Source organism: Phyllobates terribilis, unplaced genomic scaffold (assembly GCF_046119375.1).
Source record: "Phyllobates terribilis strain yellow unplaced genomic scaffold, ASM4611937v1 Scaffold_2__4_contigs__length_985480577, whole genome shotgun sequence".
NCBI lineage: Eukaryota > Metazoa > Chordata > Amphibia > Anura > Dendrobatidae > Phyllobates > Phyllobates terribilis.
Window position 1 is genome coordinate 653,607,321 of NW_027362762.1, and position 21,534 is coordinate 653,628,854.

General features: G+C 43.8%; 1 long non-coding RNA gene across 2 annotated transcripts in view; it reads right to left on the minus strand.

Annotated features, from left to right (window-relative positions):
• The window catches only part of LOC141252919 (uncharacterized), an 85,632-nt gene extending 64,364 nt beyond the window's left edge, over positions 1 to 21,268 (minus strand). The window contains exons 1-2 of one of the 2 annotated variants that reach the window (XR_012314152.1): positions 21,145 to 21,239; positions 1,997 to 2,090 (exon numbers count right to left, since the gene is read on the minus strand). This is a non-coding gene — a long non-coding RNA (uncharacterized lncRNA). Of the gene's footprint in view, positions 1 to 1,996; positions 2,091 to 21,144 lie in introns of both variants that reach the window. The other variant, XR_012314151.1, reaches the window with a different exon arrangement.
• Positions 21,269 to 21,534: the final 266 nt, after the last annotated feature.

Genomic DNA, 21,534 nt, shown 5'->3' on the forward strand with positions numbered 1-21,534 from the left:
GTTGGAGCATATCAAGAGCTTTACTCTTTGCTAAATTCAGTAGAAATAGCTTTTTGACAAGCTGTCCCAAAATTATCCCTATATATAGGCAGACAAAACAGGTGTATTATTTGAATATGAAGAAAAAAATGACTTTTTATTTATGAGTAAAAACAATTATCCTTTTTTGGGAACCACAACAGGTTTTCAATTTACAAAATTAGTAAGCCATTATAAAAGCTTTTTATAAAGTCATGCAAAAATGATCCCTTTTTTTAGAGGGCAAAATGAAAAAGCAGTGCCCTGTCTCCAAGCCTTTCAAAAAATTATCCCTATTTTGAGAGCTGTTTGACGTTTGTGTACTCTCAAAAAAGTATGTTTTACAACAGCAAAGCTCTCTATCCCTATAAAACACAGTGGACAAGCAGTCAGGAGATGTGTGACTGGCGTAGCTGTGCTGTGGCAATGGCAGAGGCAGGAGCTGCTTGCTAAATGGGGTAGGCAAGGAGATGTGTGGCAGTTTAGAGCCAGCATCAGCAGCCCGGGCAGCATCAGTAATACAGTATAGATGACATGATGAACAAGGAGTAGATGCAAGGCTGACCTTGAAATATAGGCACTGGCAGAATGGTTTAGGAGACACACAATAGACAGGCAGGCAGATTGTATGGCCTGTTTAAACATTGGCATGAGACATAGGTGAATGAAAGTCCTGATTCTTTTTGACAAATATTAGGTTTTCCACACTTGTGTTGGATACTCTGGTCTGCATAGGTGTGACAAGCCTCCAGCATGCTGAAATTCCTCTCTGACATTACACTTGAGGCTGGACAGGGCAATATGCCCATAGCAAACTGGACCAGTTCTTGCTACTGCGTTAATCATTTCACTCATATGTCCAGGGGTTCAGGGTACAGAGTAACTGCCTGAGAAAGGACACAGTCTAGGTAAGACTGAACCAAGCTGCTCAGCCTGGGCATCTCTGTTTGCTGAAGTGCATCTGATTGTTGCAGTGGCAGATCAAACATCTGGTCCATCATGTCAAATATACTGTAGCTCTTGCTGCTGTCTGGCTACTTATTGTAGCTCTAATTCTGGCACTGGCGAGAGATCATTTTTTCTGTGTGTATCGCAGAGGCGTCTGCTGTTCAGCATAGCTAGTGAAAGGCATACACCCACTCACAGAGCAGGTAACACAGCTTATCTTTATAATAAGCAAATTTAGACTCCCTTTTGAGAGTCAAAAAAAATCCCCTCATTTTGCTTTTATAGTAAGGGTCTAAAAGTGTGACTTGTCATTCTTTTGCTTAATGTTAACCTATCATCCCATCAATATTCCAGCATACAGCTTGTCATGTTTGTTAACATGATCGAGGGTCACATTGGTTATTTTTCATCACCCCGCTGTGACAGTTGGTTGTCATGGCTTCGCCATTGCCATTATTAACATTTTCACTGTGTTTGACTCTTCCATTGAGTGTGCCAAGTCTATGTTCCCATCCACATACAACTGCTGCAGCTGCTGCTCCTCCACCTCCAAATCCTGCAACATGCAACATAGACATTAAGGGTCCCCAAAAGACACCATGCAGCAATTAACAGGTTGCTGTTCTTCAGTCATCTCCTCTGGAATTCTGGTGAGTGTTTTTTCCAGGATAAATGTGAAGGGGATACCATTGTTGATTCCACTCATGTCCATACAGACAAATTTTGTTGCCTCTTTGAAGAGCTTCACTAGGCAACTCATGAGTCCCTCATCAGATGCCAATATCAGATATCAAAGTAACTCATGCTTCAGCTTGCCTGCTACATGATGTAGTCCGTTATCGCTTTATGCTTCTTGTACATGTAGAACAACATATAGAGCATTGAATTCCAACGGGATGCAGCATCACAAACCAGGCGGTGCTCTGGCAGATTGTTTTGTTTTTGAAAAGCATTGCATGCAACGAACGCTACTCACAAGATGATGGCTATAATAGTTTTTAGAGTACTATATGTGATAAAAACTACTCACAAGATGAAGCCTATAGTAGTTTCAGAGTACTGTATATGACAAATGCTGCTCACAAGATGCTTGCATGCTGCAGCCCTCCTTCTCTGCCAGCACTCTAATGACAGAAAGTGATGGGAATAAAGAGTAGTCAGAATGATAAAATTATAAAAGTCTCATCAGCTTTGTATGGGACAAATGTTGCTCACAATATACCACACAGTGCAGCTTTCCTCCTCTCTTGATGCGGTGATGTTGGAAAGCAAAGGGTGTAAGGGATTGCCAGTGTTGTAAAGTGAGACAAGTCTCAGCAGATCATAGTACTGTGCAAAAGTGTTAAGCAGATATGAAAAACATGCTACAAAGTAAGAATGTTGTAAAAAATAGATGTGTTAATAGTTTATTTTTATCAATTAACAAAATGCTAAGTAAATTAACAAAAGTGAAATCTAAATCAAATCAATATTTGGTGTTATGAACATGCCTTCAATGCAGCATCAAGTTTTTTAGGTACACTTTCACAAAGTCAGGGATTTTGTAGTACTATAGTTAGGTCTATGAGTAACCAATTAAACCAAACAGATGATAATGATCATAATTTTTATATGTATAGTACATTGATACACAATCATTAGGCTTAAAAGAAACTACTTATTAATTATTTATTATTATAGTGCCATTTATTCCATGGCGCTTTACATGTGAAAAAGGGGGTATACATAGCAGAAACAATTACAAAAATCTTGAACAAAAACGTGGCGGCAAACGAGTACAGGAGGAGAAAGGACCCAGCCCGCGAGGGCTCACATCCAGAAGGGATGAGTGAGGATACAGTAGGTAAGGGTAGAGCTGATCGTGCAGCGGTGTGGTGCAGCGGTGTGGTGGAGCGATGGTTACTGCAGGTTGTAGGCTTGTCTGAAGAGGTGGGTCTTCAGGCTCCTTTTGAAGGTTTCCATGGTAGGCGAGAGCCTGATGATTTGAGGTAGAGAGTTCCAGAGTAGGGGGGATGCACGGGAGAAATCTTGTTTGCGATTGTGGGAAGAGGAGATAAGAAGGGAGTAGAGAAGGAGATCTTGTGAGGATAATAGGTTGCGTGCAGGTATGTACCGGGAGACTAGGTCACAGATGTATGGAGGAGACAGGTTGTGGATGGCTTTGTATGCCAAGGTTAGGGTTTTGAACTGGAGTCTCTGTCAAATGCTTCACTGGCTCCTCATTGCCCAGAGAGGATAGGCCGGGGAATAGCAGGGGGGCAGGTGGATTAGTCGGGCAGCAGAGTTTGGGATAGATTGGAGGGGTGCAAGAGTGTTAAAGGGGAGGCCACAGAGCAGGAGGTTGCAGTAGTTGAGGCGGGAGATGATGAGGACGTGCACTAGTGTTTTTTCAGATTTGTGGTTGAAGAATGTGCTGATCCGGGCGATGTTTTTGAGTTGTAGTCGGCAGTAAGTGGAAAGGGCTTCGATATGTGGTTTGAAGGAGAGATTAGAGTCCAGGGTTAACCCAAGGCAGCGAGCTTGTGTGACTGGGGAAAGTGGACAGCCATTGATTTCGATGGATAGGTCAGATGGGGGGCTGAGTGAGATGGGGGACTGTGCAAAATATTGTCCTTCATTTACAGTTTGGCATCAGTGTGTCAGTGAAGCTATCCACACGTGGTCACTGGCAATAATAGGAAACTACAAGTCCGCTATTTAAAACCGTGGGCATCCGTCAGACATATCCCATATAATTGCAGTAGAAATCCAGCCATTTGTAGCGACCGTGCAAAATATTGTTCTCCATTTACAGTTTGGCAGCAGTGTGTAAGTGAAGCTATCCACACGTGGTCACTGCAATAATAGGAAACTACAAGCCCGCTATTTAAAACCGTGAACGTCCGTTAACTGTATCCCATATAACTGCGGTATAAATCCAGCCATTTGTAGTGACCATGCAAATCATTGTCCTCCATTTACAGTTTGGTAGCAGTGTGTAAGTGAAGCTATTCACACAAGGTTTCTGGCAGCAATAATAGGAAACTACAAGCCCGCTATATAAAACTGTGGGCGTCCGTCAGACGTATCACATATAACTGCGGTATAAATCCAGCCATTTGCAGAGACCGTGCAAAATATTGTCCTCCATTTACAGTTTGGAAGCAGTGTGTCAGTGAAGCTATTCACACGTGGTCCCTGGCAATAATAGGAAACTACAAGCCCGCTATATAAAACTGTGGGCTTCCTTCAGAAGTATCCCATATAACTGCGGTACAAATCCAGCCGTTTGTAGGACCGTGCAAAATATTATCTTCCATTTAAATTGGGCAAGGCTCGTGGCAAGGGATGGGGAAGTGGACATGATGGTGATGGTGCAGTCAGAGGTCGAGGCCGTGGGCAAGCTGAAATTGTACCACAACAAACACCCACATCTTGTCGCCTGACCTACTTGTCCCAATTACTAGGGGACCACAGCACACCACTATTGAACCCAGGCCAGTGTCAAAAGGTTGTTCGTTGGATAGCAGATAATGCTTCCAGTCACTTTGCCACCAGCACCACCACCCTGTCTTCCACACGGTCAAGTCTCAGTAGCCATGAGTCTGGACCGCATATTACTCACCCTGATCCTCCTTGCCGAGTGCCCAGAGACAACTGATCCCACACTTGGACACTCTGAAGAGCTGTTCACTTTTCCATTTATAGATTCAGGCATCTCACCCGGCCAGCTTCAAGTGGAGCAAGAGGAGAATGCGTGTAGCGATGCCCAAATATTTGAGCAGCCACAATCACATGAAGGTAACATTGGGAAAGTGCAATTACTGTCAAAAGAGGTAGAATATGATCATGAGACACAATTGCCAGAAAGTCAGGAGGAAGACCAGGTTGCAGAAGTGGAAGATGAGGTGGTGGACGATGAATTCACTGACCCAACCTGGCAAGGTGACATGCAGAGCGAGGACAGCAGCACACAGGAGGAAGGAGGTGTAGCACCACAACAGGCAGGAGCAAGCAGTGTGGTGGTCACAGAGAAAAGGCAGGCAATCGTTCCCCGGAACACCAACACGACAAAAGTAGCCAGTACAACTGTTAGGTCTTACCCAGTCTGGTTGTTTTTTAAAGACTCTGCAGATAACCCCAAAGAGGCCATTCGCACCATCTACCAGGCCAGCATCAGCAGGGGTAGCAAAACTAGCAGGCTGACCACCACAAGAATGCTCAAGGACATGACAGCAAAGCACCCGACTAGGTGGGCCGAACCCCAGGGTCCAGAAACAGTGTCTGTGGGTGACACCACTGCTTGTTCCTCTGTTGTGCGTGCATGCCAATCCCCTGTCCATGGCACATGCGAAGATGCCTCCCGCCCTACACCGGTCATGGCACACTCGCAACTACTCCCATCAGCAACCACGTCCACGTAAGGACTAATTCTGTGTCCCAGCGCAGCGTTCAGTTGTTCTTACCTCATTCCTTGGAACGCAAGCACAAATACACAGCCAACTCTCCACAGGCTACACTACTAGACTCACACATTTTGCGAATTCTTGTGCTCGTAATGTTGCCTTTTAGGATCGTAGAGACGGAAGCTTTCCGCAACCTGAGGGCAGTGGCCGTCCCTCGGTACTCGGTCCCCAGCCGCCACTATTTCTCCCAGTGTGCTGTCCCCGCATTACACAGGCACGTATCCCAGAACATTAGCCGTGCTCTCAACAACGCAGTTACAGGGAAGGTCCAACTAGCCACAGACACGCAGACAAGGGCTTTTGGGCAGGGACGGAACATCTCATTGACGTCACACTGGGTTAATATAGTGGAAGCCGGGACCCAGTCGGACCTTGAGACAGAACACGTCCTTCCAACGCTGAGGATTAAAGGCACTGGGTCAATCAGGGTTGACCCCACATTGTACAGCTCCTGCACCTCCTCCTCCTCTTCAGCATCCATCTCCGAAATGACCACATCAGTCAGAAACTGGAAACACTGCAGCACTGCCTCAGCCAAGAGACAAGGGGCTGTGCTGAAGCTAATATGCTTAGGTGACAAACCACACACCGCTAATTAGTTGTGGACAGCTCTGAAATAGCAGGCAAATCTGTGGCGGTTACTGCTGAACCTACAGCCAGGCATGGTCATGTGTGACAATGGCCAGAACCTGGTGGCGGCTCTGAAGCAAGGCGAGCTCACACACGTACCATGCCTAGCCCATGTGCTCAACCTCGTGGTTCAGTGGTCTCTTGAAACCTACTCAGATCTGCCACATCTGCTTTTCAAAGTATGCCTCATGTGTGCCCATTTTATAAAGTAAGCTACTGCTTGCTGTGCTTCAGCAGCATTTGCAGTTTCCAGCTCACTGACTGGTGTGCAATGTCCCCATGCATTGGAACTCAATGTTGCATATGTTGGGAAGGATTTGTGAGCAGCACAGGGTAGTTGTTGAGTAGCAGCTTCAAAGTGCCCATCGGTATTCAGGTCAACCTCTGCATATAAGAGCTCAGGAGTGAGCATGAATGTAAGACATCTGTGCCGTCCTCCAATACTTTGAAGCCTCCACCAAGATGGTTAGTGGCAATGATGCCATAATTAGAGTCACCATCCCGCTTCTCTGTCCTCTGAAATGATCGCTGCTCACAATTAAAGAAGAGGCATTGCAGGCAGAGCACGATGAGATGGAGCAAGGAACTATACAGGGTGATTCCACACAGCCCAGCCTCATCTCATCCCAACGTGGATTGGGTGACAATGACGAAGAGGAGGAGGAGGACCAGGAGCTAGTTTCTACCAACACAACTGTCATATCGTATGTTCAGCATGGATGGCCTGAGGAGAGAAAGGAGGAGGATGAGGTCTTGGTAAGGACATGGAAGTCTTGCCTGTTGGAAGTCCGGCACACATGGCTGAGTTTACATTACGCTGCCTTTCCCGTGACCCTCGCATTGTCCAAATTTTGGGTGACAGTCATTACTGGTTGGTGACACTTCTAGATCCAGGCTACAAGAGAACTTTCTATCTCTCATTCCCGTGGCGGACAGGTCTACTAAAATGTTGCAGTACCAGAAGGCCCTTGTTGCGAAATTATTAAAAAAATTCCTGTCTGAAAACGATGGATGCAGAGGTTCGTTGGACAACCAAGGACTACGAGTGAGAGAGATACAAATACGATCCAGCAGAGGCAGGGAAGGGAACACTGTTAAAGGTCTGGGAGAGTTTTCTCAGACCCTCCCACTACACAGGCCCTGATGTGCGGGATACTTTTACAAGGAGGGATAATTTTGTGAAAATGCTGAAGGAGTACGTTGCTGACCGTACCAACGTCCTCTGTGATTCCTCTGTGCCTTATAATTATTGGGTATCCAAGCTGGACACGTGGCATGAACTGGCTCTCTACACCTTGGAGGTCCTGGCCAGCGCTGCCGCTAACGTTTAATCAGAGCAGGGTTTTAGCGCCGCCGGGCGAATTATTACTAATAGGTGCATCCGCCTGTCAACTGAAAATGCTATCAGGTCTATACCAAGTTTAAGAACCTCTGTTCGAAACGCATCTGGTAAACTACTAAATTACCCCCTGTACCCACTCATTATGTAGTCTGCATTGTCGGAATGACTAATGTATGCACTGACATGACTTGGTTTTAACGTTTGGATACAATAAACCTTTGCATTTTACTTATCTCTCATGTCCGGTGAGCTGGATCAATTCCTGGTTCAACATTTTTACTGAGCACCAGCAGAGTGCTGATTACGAGCCCCTGGAGTCATCAGAAACTGTGGAGGGTGAGCTGTTTTTTTTCCTTTTGTCTCTACATCATACATCTCCCCGGAGATTCGTAAGAAAAAATGTGTTTCTTATTTTTGTGGAAAAAGGGGACACTTTGTTGGGAACTGTCCTTCAATTCCTAAACAAAAGGAGATTCGATTAACTGTCAGTAGTCTGGAGTTGGACAAACAAGGGGTGCATTTGTGGCCAAACTGCAGTTCCCGCTTTGTCCTGACAGCAGAGGTGGTGCTAGAGAGCAAAAGCGAAAAAAAAATTGTGTTTGTTGACAGTGGAGCTGGAGTGAGCATGGTTGATGCTGAGTTTGTGAAAACTCACGGTCTTGCTTGCTATGCTTTAGCTGAACCTATTCCCATCTTTGCCATTGACTAGGAGCCACTTGCACATACAGCATTTACTCAGATTGTATATAATGTAAAACTGAGGGTGGGGTCAGTTCATTGTGAAATCTTCCCTTGCTATGTTCTTGACAATCTTATTACTCCGATTGTCTTGGGTATACCTTGGCTTGTTAAACATAATCCGTTGGTGGATTGGCAAAACGGGGAGATTAATGAATGGGGAGAATACTGCCATGAAAACTGTCTAGATATTTCCATTGCTACTGTCTCTGAAATATTACCTGCTTTTCTGTCTGGATGTGAGGACGTTTTTTTCTGAAAAGGGGTGTCAGGATTTGCCTCCTCATCATGCTTATGAATGTCCTATTAACCTGACCCCCGTAGCTAAACTACCGAAGTCCAGACTGTCTGAACTTTCTGGCCCTGATAGACAAACCATGAAGGATTTCATTGCGGAAAGTCTGGAGAAGGGACATATCAGACCCTCATCTTCGCCCATGGCGACAGGGTTCTTTTTTGTGAAGAAAAAAGATGGTGGTCTACGTCCCTGTTTAGATTTCAGGGAATTAAATCAAATTACCATCTATGATCCATATCCTCTTCCTCTGATTACTGATTTGTTCAGCAAGGTTCTGGTAGCTAAGGTATTCTCAAAGTTGGATTTAAGGGGAGCCTACAATCTGGTTAGAATCAGAAAAGGGGACGAATGGAAGACAGCGTTCAATACCCCAGAAGGACATTTCAAGAGTCTGGTTATGCCTTTTGATTTGACCAATGCACCTACGGTATTCCAGCATTTCATAAATTATATTTTCCATCATTTGGTGCGGAGGCTTGTGGTGGTCTATCTGGATGATACTTTGGTTTATTCACCTGATTTTGAGACTCATCAGGGGCATGTTAAGCAGGTGCTCCAGATATTAAGGGATAACAAACTTTATGCCAAACTAGAAAATTTATTTTCGCTGTTCAGGAGGTACAGTTTTTGGGGTACTTGTTGTCATCTTCAGGTTGTCGGATCGATCTGGAGAAGATCCGTGCAGTCCTTGACTGGGAATGTCCCGAGAACCTAAAAGGCTCTACAACGTATTATAGGCTTTACTAATTTTTACAGGAAATTCATCAAAAATTACTCTGTTATAGTGAAACCCCTTACTGACATGACTAAGAAGGGGTTTCATTTTTCCAAATGGTCGGATGCTTCCCTCCAGGCTTTTTCTTCCTTAAAAAATCATTTTGCCACTGCACCTATACTCAGTCAACCTGATATTTCCAAACCCTTTATTGTGGAGGTCGATGCTTCGGATGTTGGGGTTGGGGCTGTGTTGTCTCACGGTTCGTCCCCTGGTAAATGGCGTACATGTGCCTTCTTTTCTAAAAAAATTGTCTTCGGCTGAGAGAAATTATGACGGAGGTAATAGGGAACTTTTGGCGATCAAATTGGTGTTCGAGGAATGGTGACATTGGTTGGAGGGGGCTGTCCATCCTATTACTGTTATTACTGACCATAAGAACTTGTCTTATCTCCAGTCAGCTAAACGTCTCAACCCTAGGCAAGCCAGATGGTCCCCATTTTTTACTAGGTTCAATTTTGTTGTCACTTTTCGTCCAGGGGTCAAAAATGTCAAGGCTGATGCTTTGTCTTGGAGCTTCCCTGGTGGTGTTGATAATGAGAACCCTTCCTCGATATTACAGAAAGGGGTAGTCATTTTGGCTCTTTATCCTGAACTGGAGGGTGAGGTGTTGGAGGCTCCAGGGGATGCCCCTGCCTCCTGCACTTCAGTAAAGTTATTTGTACCATCTAATCTGCGCTGCAAAGTAATCAAGGAACATCATAACTCTGTGCTTGCTGGGCATCCAGGTGGCCGGGGTTGCATCAGGATGTAATTGAACATGTAGCTGCTTGTAGTATTTGCGCGCATTCTAAGGTTTCGCATACCCATCCATCTGGTTCACTTCTTCCGCTGCCTATCCCTAGTAGGCCATGGACACACTTGTCCATGGAATTTAATACTGACCTACTGGTTTCTGCAGGCAAAACGGTGGTTTTGTGGTTGTAGATAGGTTCAGTAAAATGGTTAACTTCGCCGCATTACCTACACTTCCCAGTGCCAAATAACTTGCTCAGGTGTTCATAAATGAGATTGTGAAACTTCACGGGGTTCCCTCCGATGTGGTGTCTGATCGAGGGACCCAGTTTGTTTCCAAGTTCTGAAAGGCACTCTATTCTCTACTGGGGCTGCAGCTGTCCTTTTCCTCTGCCTTCCACCCTCAGTCGAATGGTCATACCGAGCCTGTCAATCAGAATTTGGAGACATACCTCCGGTGTTTCGTCTCCGAAAATCAGAAGGATTGGGCATCCTACTCACCGCTGGCAGAATTTGCCATCAATAATCATCGTCAGGAATACACTGGCAGGTCACCGTTCTTTGGTGCATACGGTTATCATCCACAGTTTGGTTCCTTTAGTGGGGGAGGAGCTTCAGGAGTTCCTGAGGAGGAACGATTTGCTTCTTCATGCTCCTCAGTATGGCAGGGTGTGCTGAGTAATTTTAAAATCATGGGAGACCGGTATAAACGTATGGCTGACAGAAAACGCTTGCCAGGTCAGGACCTGAATGTGAATGACTTTGTGTGGTTGTCTACCAGGAATATAAGATTGAAAGTTCCTTCTTGGAAGCTGGGACCTAGGTTTATTAGACCCTATAAAATAACGGCTGCCATTAACCCAGCAGCGTTTCGTCTTGAACTTCCTCAAGCCCATAAGGTCCACAATGTGTTCCCCAGGTCCTTACTCAAAAGGTATGTGGAACTTCTTGAGCCCTCACCTCTACCACCGCCCCCAGTAATGGTTGATGGTAACCTGGAGTTCCAGTTTTCAAGGATTGTAGATTCTCATCTCCAACATCATTCTCTACAATACTTGGTGCACTGGAAAGGCTATGGTCCAGAGGAGAGGACGTGGGTTTCAGAGTCAGAGGTGAACACTCCCAGATTGTTTCGCTCATTCCACACCTCTTTTCCTGAGAAACCAGGTCCTGAGTGTCCGGAGGCCACTCGTAGAGGGGGGGTACTGTCACGGGTGTGTCAGAGGTGACAGACAGTCACCCTGCAGTGGGTTGCAGGAGATCTGTACATTTGACATTGCAGACAGTTTCTTAGATAAGAGGCTGTCTTTAGGACCGAGCGGCTAATTAGCTAATTAGCTCTCTGGCCTGGGTGTATATATACCTGGTGTGTCTGAGAGGGAGTCGCCGGCTATATCCATTTCTACTTGTGAAGCTTAGCAGGAGCAGTACTTCGTCCTCTCTGGAGCTTGAGGCCGTGTGCTTATTTGGAGTTCATCTAAAGCTAAGCCATTTCCCCTGTTTTGTCCACTCTTGTTGTCCTTTGAGTTTAGTGCAGGTTGACTAGGGCTCATCTCATTCCATCCCTAGCCGTAGCCATACGCCAGGGAGAGTAGGGCAAGGTACGCGTGCGGCGATTGCTGAGGAGGTAATATAGGGACGAAAGTTGAGACAGGGTGACGCAAGACCAGACTAGGAGGTCTCCACTTCCCTCCTTTCCCTAGTGTTTGGGCTCCCTTTCCCTTTTCCCTCTATGTTGCACTAAGTCTTCCCCACACCTGTCATGACAACAGCTCCGGGGCCCGTTCGCTGTAGAGGCTCATTCTCCCTGGCTCCTTGGCATGATCAGTCGCATGGTTTACAGCAGGGACACTTAGGACAGGTGAGTATAAGGATTTTTTATTTTATTCTTATTTTTACAGGTGGAGCAGAAACTACTACCCTGATCATTGTCCCTGCTGGTGCTGATTGCAGTGCCAGCAGGGAACCATGATGAGGGCAGCATTCAGCAACCGGCGCTTCCCAGGCACCTGTATGGGTGCTCCTGATACAGCACACGGTTGCTACACACGGACACACAGAACACGGATATCTCTGGTGCCGGTTTTTCTGGTACCGGAAATATACAGACACGTGAAACCGGAAAATGAAAATTTTGGGGCTAAATCAACATTTTTGTGGAAAATGACTAATTTGTTTATTTTTTGTTTTCACTTTAATTTCTGTGAAGCACCTGAAGTGTTAACAAACTTCCTTAATGTGATTTTGAATACCTTGAAAGTTTCAGTTTTTTAAATGGGATCACGTTTAAGCTTATTTTGTCATATAGGAAAAATGAAAAATTGCTGCTAAACTTTTAACTCTTCTATATTTCAATATTACAAAAAAATATATATTTAAAAAATTATGCCAATGTAAAGTAGACGTGTGGCAAATATTAGTTATTAACCATTTTAGTTGTATGTGTTAGAACCCTCCTGTTAGTTTTTGCTATCTTGTGTTTTGCGGTCACGTGACCAGCTGCCTATATATTCCAGCTCCGCCCTTCTGGCTCTGCTGGACTTCAGTGTTTTTTGCCTGTCTCTCCAGCCAGGTGCTTCGGTGCCTATCTCTGTCTAGTTTGCTTGGTCCTCTGGGACCTCTAGTACTTTTTGTCAGTTTGTCTTTTTGCCCTGCAACAACTTCTGTTAGGAGGTGTCCAATTTTTGTCCCAGTCCTTAGTTCTTTTAGGGACCCCTCCCTTTATTCTATAGGTCTCCGTTCAGACTAGCCGAGGATGAAGGCGGGTCTGTTCACAAGGAACAGGCTGCCCGCTACATCGTAGGGATTCAGCTTAGTCTTACTGTAGGGACAGCTTTTCCCATTCTTTCCTTAGTTTATGTTGCAGATCATAACAGTAAGTCCAGCCCAAAAAAAACTAAAAGGAAAGAAATTTGGGAATCAATATGGTTTCCATCCAGGAGTTGGCTCAACGCCTGCAGGGATTGTCTCTGGAGGTGGCCGAGCTTCAGCAACACTTGAGTAGCTGTCCTGGAGCACATTTTGCGGAACCGAAGGTAGGACTGCCTGATATTTTTTATGGCAAACAGCAAGAATTTTTTCCTTTAAAAATGCTTGTTTGTTATATTTTCATTTGAGACCGAGGTCCTCTGGGAATGAATCACAGCGCATTGGTTTTATTATGTCACTTTTGCGCAAAGAACCACAGGGGTGGGCCTTTTCTCTCCAACCTAATGATCCGTGTTTAAGTTCTGTTGAGGAATTTTTTTCTGCTATGGGGCTATTATAGGATGATCCTGATCGAATCTCATCTGCTGAATCAGAACTTAGACGTTTGAATCAGGGGTCAGATGATGTTGAAATTTATTGCACACATTCAGGAGCTTCAGAAGTTAAGCGGAATGATTCGGCGCTGAAAAGTTTATTTCTTGCTGGTCTGAGTGAAAGGGTTAAGGATTTGCTAATTGCATTCCCTGCACCTGAGACTCTGCAGGAAGCTATGCAGTTAGCTTTTCATGTGGACAGGAGAATAAGGTCCAGGGTCAATCATGTAAAAACTCCTGTAACTTCAGGTCCTAGTTTCCAGAAAATCTGCTCTGACAGCGGAGAACCAATGGAGGTTGGGGCGATGTCACTCCGCTCTCAAGAAAGAGATTGGAGATTCGCTGAAGGTTTGTGTCTTTATTGTGGTAAAGATGATCATTTGATTAAGTATTGTGAGCGTCGTTTAAGTAAAGAAAAAAAAAAGATCAGTTACGCCCGTATAGCTTGTTTACGCTCTGCAGGAGTGTTCCTTTCTGGGTGTCCTACTCCGCAGGGAGATTTGATTGAATTTCAGGTATTTGTGAATTGTGGTTCAACACTTAATGTGATTGATAAAGGGTTTTTGGAAAAACTTAAATTGAAATCCAAATCTTTGTCATCTCCTATTTCTGTGGTTGCAATTGATAACACTCCTTTGAAATGTATTACTCACAAGACTGCTGCATTTCCTCTCACTATCAATGGTGTTCACCAAGAAATTTTGGACTTGGTTGTTTTGGATAATTTGCCCTCTCCAGTTGTTCTAGTATTGCCTTGGTTAAAACTGCACAATCCTTTGTTGGACTGGTCTACTAATGTGATTAAGTCTTGGAGTCCGAAGTGCTATGATAAATGTTGTAATGGTCGCATTGCGGCTGTGGAAAAAGGGGAATTACCAGTACCTATTCAAGATTTTTGGAGGGTGTTTTCGGAGGAGGAGTCGCAAGTTTTACCTCCTCATAGAGATTATGATTGCGCCATTGAGTTTGTTCCAGGTGCTACTCTTCCCAAAAGTTGCTTGTTTAATCTTACTATCCCCGAAAGAAAGGCCTTGGAGGAGTACATAGAGACTAGCCTGGCAGCTGGTCACATTAGACCTTCTAAGTCGCCTGTGGCAGTCGGATTCTTCTTTGTTAAAAAAAAGGACGACGGTTTACGTCCATGTCTGGATTTTCGTGAAATTAATAAGATTACCATACACAATTCCTACCCATTGCCGTTAATTCCTGACTTGTTTAACCAGTTAGTGGGAGCCAAGTGGTTCTCAAAAATTGATCTCCGAGGGGCATACAATTTGTTACGTGTGAAGGAGGGTGATGAATGGAAAACTGCTTTTAACACTCCGTTAGGTCATTTTGAGAATCTGGTGATGCCCTTCGGTCTTACCAATGCACCTGCATTTTTTCAGAACCTTATTAATGACATCCTGAGACCTTTGATTGGTAAGAATGTGGTTGTGTATTTGGATGGCATTTTGATTTATCCACCAGATTTAGAGTCCCATTGGCAGAGTATACGTGAAGTTTTGCAGTTATTGAGTGATAATTCACTCTTTGCTAAGCTGGAGAAATGTGAGTTTGCTGTGCATAAAATTAGTTTTTTGGGCTACATTGTCTCCAGCAAGGGCTTTGAGATGGACTCTGTGAAGGTTCAGGCTGTGCAGGAATGGCCTAGGCCTATTGGTTTGAAATCTATACAGAGGTTTTTGGGTTTTGCCAATTATTACAGGAAATTCATGAAGAATTTTTCTGTAATTGTTAAACCTCTAACCGATCTCACCAGGAAAGGTGCGAATACGACCCAGTGGACTACTGAAGCCATTGAAGCGTTTGAGTATCTCAAAGAGAGGTTCAGTTCTGCCCCTATCCTTATGCAGCCTGATGAGACCAAACCTTTTTTGGTCGAGGTTGATGCTTCATCGGTGGGGGTCGGAGCAGTTTTGTCTCAGGAGAACAAGGGTGGAGTACATCCTTGTGCCTTCTTTTCGAAAAAAATTTCGGAAACCGAACTGAATTATGATGTTGGAAATCAGGAGTTGCTGGCTATTAAACTTGCGTTTGAACATTGGCGTCATTTTTTGGAAGGCGCTAGATTTCCTATTCAGGTTTTCACAGATCATAAGAATTTGATCTATCTGGATGCTGCCAATCGCTTGAATGCCTGTCAAGCTAGGTGGGCACTTTTTTTCTCGGTTTCATTTTTCTGTTACCTATATCCCTGGTACTAAGAATGTTAAAGCCGATGCTTTATCTCGCAGCTTTTCTCCTACGGTCGGTGCCGAGGAGGAGGAGATCATTTTGCAGAGAGGAGTTGTGGTGGCGGCATTGGACTCCGATTTGGAGAATGGGATTCTGAATGCTCAAGATGATGCTCCATCTAACACTCCCCATGGGAGATTGTTCGTGCCTAGAGCCTTTAGGAGAGATTTTTTTGTGGAGTGTCATGAGTTTCGGTTGGCAGGTCATCCAGGAGTTTCGGAAACTAAGAGACTTATCAGTCACAGTATTTGGTGGCCTGGATGGCAGAAGGAAGTCATCAAGTGGGTGCGTCAGTGTACTGTGTGTGCTAGGTCAAAGGCTTCACATACTCCTGCTGCGGGGTTGCTTTGCCCTCTGGAGGTTCCTAATGTGCCTTGGACGCATCTCTTTTTGGATTTTATTACTGATCTTCCTGTGTCTGAGGGTTTTACTGTCATCTGGGTGGTCGTAGACCGTTTTAGTAAGATGTGTCATTTGGTTCCATTCATTAAGTTGCCCTGCGCCAAGACACTCGCTAAGTCATTTGTTAAGGAGATTGTCAAGCTCCATGGTGTTCCCACGGATATTGTTTCTGATAGAGGACCTCAGTTTGTGGCTCACTTTTGGCGTGCTTTTTGTGACAGGTAGGGAGTTCATTTGTCATTTTCGTCTGGTTATCATCCTGAGTCTAATGGACAAACTGAAAGAAAGAACCAGGATGTTGAACAGTTTTTGCGTTGTTTTGTGGCGGACAATCAAGAGGTGTGGTCTGAGTTTCTTCCTCTCGCAGAATTTGCTCTTAACAATCATACATCCTCCTCTGCTGGGTGTTCTCCTTTTTTTTGTTGCACTGGGAGACATCCGTCTTTTGGTTCGTTCTCCAAATTGGGGTCGGCGGTGCCGGAGCGGGAGAATTTTTCTGGTGATTTGGAGAGAGTTTGGACTAATGTACGTTGTAACCTGCAAGAGGCTAACAAGAAGTCCAAGAAGTATTTAGACAGGAAACGTAAAGAGGTTTTGTTTACTGTGGGTGACATGGTTTGGCTGTCCTCGAAGAACTTGCGGTTGAGGATTCCCTCTAAAAAACTGGGTCCTAAGTTTGTGGGTCCATTTAAAGTGCTTCAGGTTGTTAACCAGTCTGCTGTTAGGTTGGATGTCCCTACTTCCTGGAAGATTAATTCTGTGTTTCATGTTTCCTTGTTGAAAAAGGCTGACGTTTCTAATAGGGATGCTACGGTCACAGTTCCTCCTGTGGTGGAAGACGGTGAATATGAAATTTCTCGTATTTTGAATTCAAGATGGCATAGAGGGAGATTACAGTATCTTGTCTCCTGAAAGGGTTTCGGTCCCAAAGACAACTCCTGGGTAAGGACGGATGATGTCTCTGCTCCTAGGCTTGTTAAAGCTTTCCACAGGAGGTTTCCTGATAGGCCTGGGCCTGGAGGATACGGAGGATCCTCATAGAAGAGGGGGTACTGTTAGAACCCTCCTGTTAGTTTTTGCTATCTTGTGTTTTGCGGTCACGTGACCAGCTGCCTATATATTCCAGCTCCGCCCTTCTGGCTTTGCTGGACTTCAGTGTTTTTTGCCTGTCTCTCCAGCCAGGTGCTTCAGTGCCTATCTCTGTCTAGTTTGCTTGGTCCTCTGGGACCTCTAGTACTTTTTGTCAGTTTGTCTTTTTGCTCTGCAACAACTTCTGTTAGGAGGTGTCCAATTTTTGTCCCAGTCCTTAGTTCGTTTAGGGACCCCTCCCTTTATTCTATAGGTCTCCGTTCAGACTAGCCGAGGACAAAGGCAGGTCTGTTCACAAGGAACAGGCTGCCCGCTACATCGTAGGGATTCAGCTTAATCTTACTGTAGGGACAGCTTTTCCCATTCTTTCCTTAGTTTATGTTGCAGATCATAACAGTATGGCTATCTGTTGTAAGGGCATAAAAATTCAAAGTTCAAAAATAGTGAATTTTTCAAAATGTATAAAATTTCCAATTTTTTTTATAAATAAACGCAAATCATATCAACCTAGATTTACCACAAATATGAAGTACAATGTGTCACGAAAAAACAAACTCAATTACTGGGAAATGTTGAAGCATTCCTGAGTCACCAATTCATAAAGTGACACTGGTCAGAATTGAAAAATTTGGCCTGGTCTCGAAGGTGAAAACAGGTTTCGGCGGTAAGGGGTTAACAACTGTATGTTTCAAAACAATGAAATAATGACTTGGCTGAGCCCAGATCATGTATGTGATCTTGCTGAAAGGCATTATGGGGAAGCCTGCCTGACCATGCCCGATACTATTAGCCTACTCTCTGTGTCTTCAGAAAATTACTCTTTTTTTTGGCCAATCCATGAACAGTGGGGGAAATAAGTATTTGATCCCTTGCTGTTTTTGTAAGTTTGCAAACTGACAAAGACATGAACAGTCTAGTTAATTTTAACATTGAGAGATAGAATATCCCCCAAAAAAATCAAGAAAATCACATTGTATAAATTAGATAAATTGATTTGCATTTTGCAGTGAGAAATAAGTATTCGATCCTCTACAAACCATTATGAGTTCTGGCTCCTACAGACCAGTTAGACGCTCCTAATCAACTTGTTACCTGCATTGAACACAGCTGTTTTACATAGTCACCTGTATAAAAGACTCCTGACCACAGACTCAATTAATCAGTCAGACTCTAACCTCTACAACATGGGCAAGACCAAAGAGCTTTCTAAGGATGTCAGGGACAAGATCATAGACCTGCACAAAGCTGGAATGGGCTACAAAACCATAAGTAAGACGCTGAGTGAGAAGGAGACAACTGTTGGTGCAATAGTAAGAAAATGGAAGAAATACAAAATGACTTTCAATTGACATCGATCTGAGACACCATGCAAAATCTCACCTCGTGGGGTATCATTGATCATGAGGAAGGTGAGAGATCAGCCTAAAATTGCACGGGGGGAACTTGCTAATGATCTCAAGGCAGCTGGGACCACAGTCACCAAGAAAACCATTGGTAACACATTACACCTTAAAGGTTTAAAATCCTGCAGTGCCAATAAGGTCCCCCTGCTCAAGAAGGCATATGCAGGCCCATCTGAAATTATAGACTGTTCTTGTCTTTGTTAGTGGGCAAGCTTACAAAAACAGCAAGGGATCAAACACTTATTTCCCCCACTGTAAATAGAATCACAAACTGTCCGAATTTCTGGTGATAAGTGAATTTCCGGAAATTGATTCAATCGTCTCTGATTGTGAAACCTCCACAACTGGTAGCTACATTTATTTCCGCAGACGGGTGGTGGCAACTTTCTGTTTCCTGCTACAACTCCTCCACCTTTCCAATTGACATTATCACATCCCCAACGGCAACAGGGCACAGCATTGATTCCACACACTTATTCTTTTCATTCATGTAAGGTAAAGCATTACCAAGTGGTTAAACAGCTTGAAAGCATTAAGAACAAAAGACATACAGCGGACGAGTTGCTCCTGAGCATCACACAGCAAATCTCATTCAGGTAGGAATTGCAGTGAACAACAACACCCAGAACATTCTGTCTGCTTCACGTTTGGGCAAAGTACACTCTTGGCATGGCACATGTACTGATTTTAACTGTGAAACATTGCTTTAAGAAATATATCTGCTAGAGGAAGTTGGGGCAAATGCTAGGAAAGTGTCTGCTCATTTTATGCATTTTTATTTAGCACAGCACACTTTTCAGGCTTTGGAAAAACAAAATGGTTTACCAGTGTGCAGATTAAGGCTGTGTGCCCACGTAGCGTTTTTCAAGCGTTTTTGATGCGGAATTTCCGCAGCAGAAACGCTTGTAAAACGCTTGGTAACCCGCACCCCATGGTCCCCAATGGGATTCCGCAAGTTCTATGCACATGCTGCGGATTTTTCCGCAGCGTTTATGCTGCGTTCAAAAATCCGCAGCATGTCATTTAATTTTGCGTTTCCGCATGCAGAATTGCCTTTGTCCAATGCATAAAAAACGCAAGGCAATTCCGCATGTGGAAAACGCGTGATAAACGCACGAAAAATGCGCGATAAACGCGTGCGGAATTCCGCATGCGTTTTTCCGGGAGAGGACTTGCAGAAATGAAGCAGAAATTTTCTGCTTCATAAATGCAACGTGGGCACACAGCCTTACAATATTTCACCCCCCCTAGATTCTACGTTGCATATGCTGGAGCATCTGGACAAGCAGCCCAGTGAAGGACTTTATTATGCAACAGAGAAACAGGGGTGTGGGTTACACCTTAGTATATCAGGTTATCTTCCATAAGAGTTAAAAATCTTATATTTGTCAAAATGAATCAGGCATGGATTAGCGCTGACTTTCATTCACTTACATCTGAAGCTAATTACTAGATCAGCTGTAGCATCTGTTTGTCTGAATGCTGACTTTTACACAATTCTGCTGCCGCCAGTGCTGATGACGTATGCTCAGTTGGGCATCTACTCCTTGTCTACCATGTCTATACTGTACTGATGCTGCCATGGTTGCTATTACTAGACCTACCCTGGGGCGTCTGCGACTGCCTTTGCACAGCCACACATCTCCTAGCTGCCCAGCCACAAATCTCACCTGGTTGCACTGAGTGTATTCTATAGTGCTTTCTCCTGCTACCAAATCTGCCATTGCTGGTCCTAAACAGCCAGACATAACCTTGCCTGACCTATCAAATGCTATACTTTGCGGTTGCTGCTACTGCTACCTCCCAACCTACTGTCTCATTCCCTATCATTCTGTAGAATGTAAGCCCGCAAGGGCAGGGACCTCTTCCCTCTAGTCTATCATTGTTAGTTCATTTACTGTAAGTAATATCTATATTTGGTATGTAACCCCTTCTCATGTACAGCAACATGGAATCAATGGTGCTATATAAGTAAATAATATTAATAATAGATACCCACACACATCTCCTGCGCTTGTCCATCTATACTGTAGAGCTGCTTGGAAGCATACCCTCTTCGGGGTGCACAGCATGTTTTTTTCAAGACTTGTTGGTAAATTATTCCTTTTTCATTTTGTCAAACGAGAAGAAAGTTTTGGTACTTTGTTAGCCAAATGAAAAAAGATTACTCTCAGTAAAAGAAACAAAATAAAATATTCTAGATGAGGTACCTTTTAATATCTAACAAAAATAAAATAAATAATGTTACAAAGAAAGCGTTCCGATTACTTAGGTCTGTTCATCGTATAACAAAGTACGATATCTGATGAAATACATATAAATGCCTGTAAATTATTTTAGTCAAAGCTCATTCCGTTTTGTTTTGGTATTTTGTTTTATGTACATATATACATATATATATAGAAAAATATAAAGAGGCAGCACTCCAAGAAATTTTTGAAAAAAATGGACTTTAATGAGCCCAAAGGCGACGTTTCGGTTCACAGAACCTTTCTCAAGCAGAGTTCAAGTGCATATAGTGCAATATATATATGGTTGCAAACAGTGATGCCATAATTATAATCAATTCATACAAAAACATGATTATATAAAAAAGTGCAATAGTGCATATCTCAAAATATCATCCAGTTATATACATAGTGATAAAAAGTCTTTTACAAATATATTATTATCATCAATTACAGTATCCATGACTCTCATAAAGTGATAAGTGCTTTAATTGATATCTATCAGTGCCAGGTGTACATTATAAATCATAATATGTTTGAGGTAGCGACTCACCCTGCAGCAATCATGCATAACCACGTTTCCTATTTCCTCCACGCTGCCCTCAGCGTCTCAAAATCTCAACTGAGCATGTCTCCCAGGAAATCCCCATTATCTCATCACATGATCAGGACAAGCCTGGTCCGCCCACTTCATGACGCGTTCGGACATGCTCAGTGCATCTCTAATGTTACAATCGCCATCTTGTAAGTTGGCAAGCCCCATCAAACGTTTTTCCTCAAATTTGAACACCATATATGCTCTAATCACTATTATTATTCCCCATTTATAATAGAACACACAATTTCTCACTATCAGGGATAATATCTTGTTAACAATTTGTATTGCGATAACAAATATTCAATAGTAATTCCTGTGTCCATAAATGAACTGAGGGATAATATA